Source organism: Rhinatrema bivittatum, unplaced genomic scaffold (assembly GCF_901001135.1).
Source record: "Rhinatrema bivittatum unplaced genomic scaffold, aRhiBiv1.1, whole genome shotgun sequence".
In the NCBI taxonomy this organism is placed as follows: domain Eukaryota; kingdom Metazoa; phylum Chordata; class Amphibia; order Gymnophiona; family Rhinatrematidae; genus Rhinatrema; species Rhinatrema bivittatum.
The window spans coordinates 89,815-99,003 of NW_021821039.1; positions in this window are offsets into that span (position 1 = coordinate 89,815).

A 9,189-nucleotide genomic window follows, 5' to 3' on the forward strand; every position below is an offset into this window, starting at 1 on the left:
TAAACGTAATCTGTAACAATGACTGCCATGACATTCCCAGCAACTACTTCCCTCCCAGTCCCAAGAATCACACATTGATACAGGAATATCTGAATAATTCTTTGTGGAATAATAAAAGCTGAAGTTTTATTTAACAAAACAGCAATAAGCTATTACATGTCCACAAGCCATAAACCATTTTCCTAGACATCTGCTTGCCATTGGGACCAGCTTGGCTATGTCTCCTGTCCACCACCTTGCCTGCCATAGAAAAGGCTAGGCTGGTACATTTCAACATCATAGGCCTGTGGATCAAGCTTGCTGATGGCATGCTCGACTTTCAGGCCTACCCGCCTGTTCTCCTTTTTTAAGCCCCTAGTTCTAGAGTTTCTGGTACTTCCAACAGCGTTTGCATGATCCTTGTGCTGCACAGCCGAGATGCTACAGCTACGAGATCTTGCATGTTTTTCTTTAACAACTGGAAACAAGAGAGCGAATCACTGAACCCAGGTCATTGCAACTTAGGGGGTAGATTTTTAAAAGGTGCGCGCGCTACCTGGCACACACACATGTACACCCGATTTTATAACTTGCGCGCGCAGGGGCAAATTATAAAAACAGGGGTCGGCTCGCGCAAGGGGGTGCACAATTGTGCACCTTGTGTGTGCCGAGCCGTGCTGCCTTCTCCAGTTCCCTTCCCCCTAACCTGACCTTCCCACCCCTTCCCCTAACCTTTCCTCCCCCTAGCCCTACTCTAACCCCCCAAAATTTTTATTTTACCTTTTGCGCCTGCCTCTGGGCAGGCGCAAGTTTCGTGCGCCGGCACTCGATCCTTTGAAACAGCAGCAATGGCCACTGTGTTGCAGGCCTCTGGCCCTGCCCTCCACACCTCCGGACCACCCCGCCCCCTCCCCACCCATTTTTGCAAGCCCCGAGACTTACACGCATCCCAGGGCTTTACGTGCGTCGCCGGGCCTTTTTAAAATAGGCCTGGCGCGCGTAACCCTTTTAAAATCCGGCCCTAGGTGTATGGCCAAAAGGTCTGAGTGGGCAAACATGTTAACCTGTTGTCATAGTTGCTCCCATTTCACCTCCAATAGGTTGCTAGCAAGGCTAGGTCACTAAGTAGAAGGAAATGGTTACCCCTTTTCAGCTTGTCTGCTAGATATTCTCTAGGACTACAAACAAGCATGCCACTAAATGGCCCACTGCTCTTAAAGTTATTAACCCCCCTCTGTCTGTCTGGTCCCCCCTTTATCTGGGTATCAACATGCATAGTTTCTCCCGTTTCAGCTCTAAGTTACCAGCCAGCAATTCATTGTGCACTTTGCAACACTTCGAAGCAGCCACCAATTTGCTAATCTGCAGTTGCCCTAATGAAAAGGCCAGGTTAAGTAAACCTGTCTTGAAAAGAGACTTGCACACTGTCAGCAGAGTGTGCCATAGATCGTCTAGCAAGCTGTGTATGATGGGTCACAACCAGTAGCACACTAATGAGAGTTGGGGGTAGGTTTGTGAATGTTGGATGTTGTAAGATTTACTGTCTGTTATGTCTTGCACGTGATGTTTGTTTTATGTTGTGCATCGCCTTGAGCAACAGTAATGTGGATAGTGCGATACATAAATATAAAAATAAATAAAAATCCCCTGGCCCAATCTGCCATGATCCTCTCAAACATAAAGCTTCTAGTCAGGTTGTCTCAACCCCAAACCCTGCAGAAGAAGGTGAAACCAGTGAGGTGGGATGCTAGAGACTGGCCATTTAAGCAGACATTTTCTGCTGCTGCACGGCGTTAGAAATATTAAAATATGCTTTTAATTTTAGTGCATTATGATATACTCGGATGTGATGAGGCAGGACACGAGTGCTAAGTAATGTGATATTACTTGACACAGAACATTAAAGCAAATTACAGTTATCCATTGCTAATTCAAAATTACAGGTACGGTGTTTCTCACCTGTGTCTAATCCCTCCTCAGCCCCATGCCCACCCCAGCATATGCTGTATATAAACAGAGAGGGCAACTCTGTAAAAGGAGATCCATAGAATGGATCAGAAAATGAGCCCGATAAAAAAAAAACAGTGACCCCCTTGGAAGAAATGCATACGATGCCTGCCTGTAACATCTGTGCAGAGATCTGACCATTTTGCATGTTAGTCTGCAGCATTTGATATATGATAATGGCAAGGACACGCCAGGGCAGGCAACTTCCTTGCCTACAGCTGGTGGGGGGGTTTCATCAGGGGAACGCCTTCAGGAAGCATTTGTAGGAGTATAGTGACCAGCAGCCAACAAAAACTGTGTGGAAAAGAACAAGCCGTGACACGTGGGGCTGGGAGTAACTCATGTTTCCAGTCAGCAAACCACAGCATTCACGAAACCCATTTTAAATTCCCTGTTCAGTTTGGCACAGCATTCAGCAAGCAATTACTTCACAAAACCAGAGGAAGACTTCCCTCCCTGTATCTGTGTCATGTCAGCATTACTGCTGGGGGGGGGGGGTGGGGAGGGGGGAGGAAGAGCAGCGAATGGTTGCTGTATGGAGAAGCGCTAAAAAAAAAAAAAAAAAAAAAAGCCAGAGCTCCAGAAAGAGAGAATCAATTTGAAAATTCTAAACTTTATTCAGTCGTTTTTAGCATGTAACATGTTTAGATAGCAAAGATTCTGCGTGGAAAATGTTCCCCTCCTCCCCCATTTCTTTTTCCTTCAATCATTTCTTTTTTTAACACAGGGTGAAGCAGAAGTGCATTACAGAATGACTGAATAATTAAACACATTTTATGATTCATGGCGTTACTAATTATGCATTTATCTCATAATGAAGTATTTATGTCATTATTTTTTTTTAAAGTGTTTTGTAACAAAGCATAAGTGCATATATATATATATATATATATATATATATATATATATACACACAATAGAGAAGACAATTTTCAAAATAAAACTAAAGAGTTAGCCAGGTAGATCAAAGGGTTTGAAAATTGCCGGCCGCTCAACAAACCTAGGAACATTTTGGAAAGCAGGATTTAACTACACTTCTATACTGAATTTTCAAATTAAAGAGCCCAATTTTCAAAACTATCCACATTACACCACTTAAGGGGATGTGTATAATTTAAGCTAGTATTTCATAAACTGTGCTGGGGAGCCACACAATTTATAAAATAATGCCCTGAGAGCACACATATATTTTTGTAATGCAAGAACACATATTCTTTGTCTGCTCATTTAAAAAAAAAAGTATGTATTTTAGGTGCGAAATTATTGTAACAACGTGCATAATATTAACCCAGAAATAAGCATGGAGGCAAGTATTTTATAGAGTATGTGCATGCATCTTTCTGAAATAAACGTGCCTCCAGCAGATCCTACGGATTGCCGCCAGTTCATGCAAACTCCCTAGTCCTTCACCCTGAACCCCCACCAGTTCACGCAGACCTTCCACCCAAAAACTGCAGTCAAAAGACAAGCCAAAGTTCAGTTAAGTCAAAAGTGTTCGGATAAGTCCGGTAATGTACGCACATATACCTCGTACAAAGCAGCAACCTGTGCACATACTTCTGAACCCCACTCTGGAACGCCTCTGCATCACTGCATTTTTCCCCTGTTAAAATTTGCACAAGTGCACAAGTACTCTTGAGGTTTATAAAATATCATTAACATGCATACTTGCTACTTGTGCACATATATTCCCCCTATTAACTCTTTCAAAATTCACCATAATGCATAGTTTTCCCCATGTAACCTCACCCATAGCTATACAAGTTGCAAAGCGTACTTTTGTACTTATATAAGCTTTAGTGAATTTCCAAAGGGAAACTAGCTGGGTAGTTTCTCTGAAAACTGGCTAAAGTTTAATACTTACAAAAGTACCCTTATACCTTGCTGCTGAGTGGCTTAGTGAAATTTACCCTTATATAATACAGAAATAGTATCTGTAGTTATTTTCTGGGTAACTTCTCTATGGCTAATGCATTAATTTTCATAAATGAAGCATCACCTGAAAACATAGTAGCATTGCGGATGTCAGCGGAGAAAAGCTTTGGGCACAGTTACTCCTGGCTATAATGCACTAGCTCAGGGTCTCTTCCAATTATCAGTCACACAATCTAGACCACCTTCACTGTTAACTTGATGTAGCCTTTCCTCCCCTAATCTACTGCCCCTCACTGTACTAAGGATATCTCCCAGCTGTTACCCTACTAGCTCCTTCTCCCTAGCAGGTAAGTGTAGCCAAGTCAATCCATGCTGGAAAATTTGCTATTGTATTTAAGAATGTACAAAAGCCATACTGATGTTCCATGTCTGCTGACTTTGCTTCCTCTACTTGAGAACTTGACAGAGTAGTACCATCATTGTAGTCTCCCCTTTTTGGCTCTCTGCTATTCAGTGTAGTATGTAGATTTATATAACTAGCCCAACCCCCATTTCTTTTACCTACCGTCTCCTGACTAAGGGGCCGATGCAATAAGGGGATTAGCGCCTCTACAACCCGTGTCCAAGGCAGAGCGAAACTAATAGCGCTCATCACATGCAATGGAATGTGAATGAGCCTATTAGCCATGTACTCCCGATGCAAGAAAAAAATGTGCGTCTAGGATGCACATTTTTGCGATCAGCAATTAATGCCTGCTCGGAGCAGGCATTAATTGCTGAGCATTTCTTAAACCAGTTGTGATATTAAGTAGGAGGAAAAACAAAAGTAATTTAACTTAAAAAACTGGCAAGCATCCGTTGTGCGGCCGTATGGTATTTAGGAAAACCGACACCAATAAACTCGGTGTCAGTTTTCCTAACCAGCGGACCGCCGACGCCGATCGGGTTCTCGTTAGCATGATCCCTAATTTAAATATTGCATGGCAGCTCCAGGAGGGGCGCCTGGGAAAGCGCGTTAAGAAAGCAGGCGCTGACTGATCAGCGCCCGCTTTCTGCGCATGATTATAGCATCGGCCTCTTAGTCTACCACTTCTCTCTGTATCTGTCCCAATCTTGTTTAACTAGTGGTTCTCGCCCATTTTATACACACATTTTTGATGGCCTCAGTGTGCAGCCAACAACTCTTGCTGATGACTGCATTCACAATTTTTGTGATAATGCTTGCTCCCTTTCTTCTCCCCCATCCCACCACTGCCTTATCCTGCTCTGCCCCTTCGCCTCACTCCCATGCCTCTTCTTGCTCAACTGCTCATTTTCTCTTCCCTTACAAAGCTTTCAGCTCCTCTGGAATTAGGGAACATCGTGTTTGTGTGTTTGGGAATGCCTCCATTCAGTCTGGGTAAACTTATGTGCAAACAGGATATGCTCGTGGAAGTTTACCAGACTGTTGGGTGGGCAATTTTGTTACAGGCCATTTCTATGTTTAAAACACTGTTTTACCTGCAAAAATGCATCTGAACATTATTCTCTGAGAGGGTAACCTTACAGCAACTCACACGCATTGCCAAAGCACACAAATTATGCCAATTTTAAAAGCAAACTTCTGTGCATACGTTTACTTTTGAAATGATCTCTAAGACATACACAAACTAACTTGCACAGAGTTACACCTGCTCTTTGCAGGGCATAACTAATGCGAGCTAAGTTACACACAGAAGACCTGATTTTCAAAAGCATTTACATGATTAAAAGTGAGTTTTCCACATGTAAATGCACTTTACCCATGTAAGGGGGCTTTAGAAAATTGCTACAGATAGGTGCCATTGAATTGTCCATAGGATTTACTCGCGTAAGTGCACTTTCCGCATTTTAAATGGCTTTTGAAAATTGTTATGATCGTATGTTACATTTACACATCTAATGCCTTTGAAACTTCACTTAATAGCTTTTAAAATAAAAACTGTGCCTGTAAATCCAAACAGTACTTCTTTGGAACACCTGTTTTTTTGTGTGCATTCTTTTTATGCACACAGCCCTCGTGAAGCAATTCACATGCACGATCCCATGCTTTCTGTGCGTCAGGGGCTTTGAAAATTACCCCTGAAAAGATAAACTGGAGTGTTATAATTTGCTCAAAAACAAGTAAACTGAACTGAAATTGCACTCTTTTATACAGCTTCAAATCACAAATTGCTTCATAATCTGAGTCTTTCTAAATGATTTCATTTCTCTTGTTTTTAACGCTTGTTCTCTTTCTCTGCTATTTCTTGCTATCAAACACTACACAAAAAGTTGCCAACTTTTATTTTTGTCTGTAAAGTAACTACCCTGCCTTTTGAAGAAACACTGCTAAGAATTGCACTATGCTTGTATTTCAGATGTTACAAGTACATCAGCTATTATCCTTCCTCTTAATATGCTGCAGCACCACAAGCTTAATTTCTTTCTTCAAATTATATAGGCCTTGCTTCCTTACTGTCTTTCTATTCACTATAATTTATACTCATTCCCCTTAATGTAGCCTTGAATCCTCCCCATCTAGTGGCAGCAGATACCTCACATACTCCATTAAACTCAATATACTCCTGAATTGTCTTATTAATCAAGTCACGCATTTCCTGATCCTCAACTAAGCTCGAGTTGAGCCTCCAAATTGGATTATTCGCAGCCATATATTCCCACCTCAATGTTAGTGAAATCCGATCATGATCTGATGTTATAATACTATAAATCTCTGCTGCTGTAAACATTGGCATCAAAGACTTCAGACTCAGGAAATAGTCTATTCTTGAACACATGTGATGAGGAAAAGAATGCATAATCTTTTTATTAGATGGGGGAATTATTTTCCACTCCCTTTTTTCATTACAAACTTAATAACCTGAGGAGATTTTAGTATTTTCCCTTTACTATTAGAGTTTCTAAGACTAGGTCTAACAGTTTGTTAAAATCTCCACCAGCTATTGTTGGGATATCACCCATAATTACCACTTGATTATCAAAATTGTGGAAATAAATTCGGTGAATCAACCCAGCAGCACATACAGTAATCAGACCAAATTTTGTCCCACCAAAGGTGGCAGAAACTTTTCAAATAGTTTTCATCCCATTCTTTCCCCCATAGCTAGTGAAAATGCACCTTCTTTGAGCTGCTCCCCTTTTGACATCAGTCTCCTTATATGAAAAGTGTGTCTCTTGGGGGGAAAAAAAGAAAAGAAAAAGAGATGGCATCTCTTTGGGTTTGTAACTCAAAATATTATTTCTTTTGTTATTTATTCCATTAATATTCAAGGACACTATTTTGAACTTAAAAACCCATTATCCCTTCAAATATTACATAGAAACATAGAAATGACCAATGGCAGAAAAGGGACAATGGTCTATCCAGTCTGCCCAGCAAGCTTCCCATGGTGGTGGTATCTGCTGCGCTGTGCAGGTTACCCCCATGTATCAGTCAGTGCTGCTTGACGCACTTTACTTCTGGACTTGGCCATAGAAGCAGTCCTGCGATTTTTCCCTAAAGTCTGCGCATCATAACTCAGACTGTAAAAAAAAAAGTCATGGCTCATGTTGGTTGTCTCTGAATCCAAATTCCTCTTTCACTCCACTCACACCCTTACCCCACTATGTCGAAGCAGAGAGCGATATTACAGTTGCAACAAACGCATCAAGGCTTATTGGTTAAGGGTAGTAATCCCATGCCTGCTGTTAGGGGCAGTAACTGCTGCTCTGTGCAAGTTACTCCCATGATTATCAGTTCCTAGACTGTAAAAGTCGGGGCTGTTTGTGGTTGCTCTCTGAACCCAATTCCCCTTTAATCCCCCATTCCCTGCTATTAAAGCAGAGAGTAATGTTGGGGTTGGATTAAAAGTTCCAAGGCTTAAACAAATCTTAGGAGCGAACAAATCTTAGGCAAACAGAAAAAAAGAAAAGATGAATGAACTTGCCTAATACATGCCATCTGTGTCTAAGCCACATTGAGGTGCTGTATTATCCACACCTTCAGCTCCTTTTCTCCTCTTCTATCTGCACGTCAGAAAAAGCTCTGGTGTCCTGCGCTGACACTGCAGCGTTTCGGAAATATATTCCTTCATCAGGGTTTGACAGTCTCTAACGAAGATGGTCTTAGAAATGTAATCAGCAATGTAATCGGAATATATTTCCGAAACGCTGCAGTGTTGGCGCAGGACACCAGAGCTTTTTCTAACGTGCAGATGGAAGAGAAGAAAAGGAACTGAAGGTGTGGATAATACAGCACCTCGAAGTTAAGTGACTGTTGATTAACAAATTCACAAAATAACCCACAAAAAGTAAACAAAAATAAGCAAAAATTATATATACATCTCAAACAAGTGACCGATGATTATAAACCTTTAAGCCTTATTCTGGGTGAGTTATAGTCATGTGTGATTAACAACCCGAGGTGTATGATGGTCATTTTGAGATGTTATAAAAATATTCGCTTACGGGCAGATCTTCAAACCTGCACGCAGGCGTAGTTTTGTTCGCGCAACCCGGCGCGAACAAATCTACACCCGATTTAATACATGCGCGCCCTTCCGCGCACATGTTATAAAATCCAGAGACAGCACGCGCAAGGGGGTGCACAATTGCACAGGCTTCTTCCGTCCCCTCCGAGGCCACTCCGAAATCAGAGGGAACTTTTCTTCCCCCCCCCCCCCACCTTTCCCTCCCTTTCCCTAACTAACCCACCCCCCAGCCCTACTTAATCCCCCCCACCTTATCTCGTAACTTGCACGCACCGGCTCGCCATCAGCCAGCACAGGCCGCTGTGCCAGAGGATTCGGCCCCGCCCCCAGACCACCCCTGAACCTCTGCCACGCCCCTGGCCTCGCACCGCCCCTTTTTTTAAGCCCCAGGACATACGTGCGTCCCGGGGTTTGTGCCGGCGCGTGTGCCGAGCCTATGCAAAATAGGCTCGGCACACACAGGGGCAGATTTTCTCGGGTTATGCGCATATATTACGCGCGTAGCCTTTGAAAATCTGCCCCATAGTCTATTTTTGAATTGCTAGGTCTATAGTAGGAGCAAGATTATATGGTTTTGTGTATATTCATTTCTTGCACGTATTGGGTTCATTTCAAACAATTGTGCAGTTGCATTAAAAGCATCAAAGCATATTTGTTAAGGGTAGTAACCGCCGTATCAGCAAGTTAGCCCTCTTTCACGCTTATCTCATTTCTGTCTTCTAGCCTTTAGGGATCCACTGTGTTTATCCCATGCCCCTTTGAATTCCTTCACTGTTTTCATCTTCACCACCTCCTCTGGAAGGGCATTCCAGGCCTCTACCACCCTCTCCGTGAAGAA